Genomic DNA, 1,672 nt, shown 5'->3' with positions numbered 1-1,672 from the left:
ACTTTGGCCTTTTTGCAACCCAGTGGTACTTCCTATATGGAACACGGAAGTAGGGGGGTTTGCTCAGTCCAGTTCTTATATACAGTCAGTGGCTTTACTCCAAAACAGAGTAAAAAACTAAAAAAAAAAAGAAAAGAAAAAGCCTAAATTAACCAAAATAGCTAGCTTATAGCTGAAATATTAGCTCCTTAAAACTCATTTCAATCTGCACTGTATTTCCGTGTTGCAATCCAGGTCTTCTTTTTTCATGTTACACCTTCTCCTCCCTTCCTCTGGGTTGGGAACGTAACAATGATATTACATCTAACCACACTAAGTCCACATGATGAGTAGCTCATTAGCTAAAGCCTAATGACATATTATGCACTAATTATCACTAAGAACCTTAAGAGATGAATGAATCAAAAAGAGAAATCAGCAGTAAGTCTGATCCGTTTTGGGTAAACAAAACCTTATGTGCAAAAAGGGTCATTACAAACGTTATTAATATTTTAAATTAGAACTGATTAAATGTGTTAGATGGGGAAAAATGTCCCTATGGCAGTTTAAGGGTCCTTCATCAGGAGGGGGGGCACATCATTTTAGAGGTACCGTGGGAAATTTTCTACAACTTTGGAAACTGTAAACTAAAAATGCAATGCTTTCCATATAGAGGACATATTTGGATAATATAACCCACTGCTGGACATTGATGCTACAAAGTGCTAAAACCTGAGAATAGATCGCGATGTGAGCCTCAACACAGCTAGAGAAGATAAAGATCAGATTGCGGTCCCATTCTGGTCTTTGTGCATGTGAGCTGTCAGACATGCAGTTTTCTTCTCCAGGTGAGACATCCAAAGTCCCCACCCTGATCTAAAGTGGAAGGATGTGGAAGGTGTGAACAAAAGCTTCTGAACTGACATGTTTTCATCTGGATCCTTAGCCTTACGCGAGGTTCGCACTGGACACGGAAGCACTGCAAAGCTGTGCGGAGCAGAGTACATGCAGCATCCGCTCCCTGCAATTCACACCAGATGTGCATTTCTCTGCGATGGTCAACAGACGATTCTGCTAAAGCTTTTTGTTTTTTTGCCATCATACGTACATGAATAACCTAAAAATATTACCCCGTGTTTCTGCTAAGAAGAAGAAAGTAGTTAGTTGGCCTTCATTTCTCTAATTCATATGTTGTTCAGACACACAGAGAGAAGTCCCGCTCCGGAGTTGGCCACCACATTGATCTGTGTGTGTGTATGTCTGTTTTTTTCTGTGTGTGTGTTGTGATTGTACGTTTATTTTTGTCTCTACAGTCTGTTTAGATACAAAACCATGATCCCATTTGTCAATGCAATTTGTTTTACTTTGAAAAAGTTTATTTTTATAGTTCATTGGTTATATTTTGAAAATAAACTGGATTTTCTCATGCATCTTGATGTAAATTCCTGACAGAATTGACAAGGATGCTCGCAGCTCGTGCACAAAATAGACTAGACGTCGAAATGATCCACTGCACGGCGCAAGCCTTTCACAGAGAACCGCGGCGCTCTGCGCCTGCTGTGAACCACACCATAGGTTAACAAGGACGCCGAATGGAAACGGCCTCCGTTACGTGCCGCTTTGCGGCACTTCGGCATCCAGTGTGAACCAGGATTGATAAGACAGTGCATGACTCATTGTGAGGCAGACACAA

At 41.0% G+C, this 1,672-nt stretch overlaps 1 protein-coding gene across 19 annotated transcripts in view; it reads right to left on the bottom strand.

The window, feature by feature from the left end:
- Positions 1-1,672, bottom strand: part of cacna1ba (calcium channel, voltage-dependent, N type, alpha 1B subunit, a) — a 124,850-nt gene that overhangs the window by 22,330 nt on the left and 100,848 nt on the right. The window lies entirely within an intron of this gene.

This window comes from Oryzias melastigma, linkage group LG9 (assembly GCF_002922805.2).
Source record: "Oryzias melastigma strain HK-1 linkage group LG9, ASM292280v2, whole genome shotgun sequence".
Classification (NCBI taxonomy): domain Eukaryota; kingdom Metazoa; phylum Chordata; class Actinopteri; order Beloniformes; family Adrianichthyidae; genus Oryzias; species Oryzias melastigma.
This window is presented reverse-complemented; position numbering and strand designations above follow the sequence as displayed.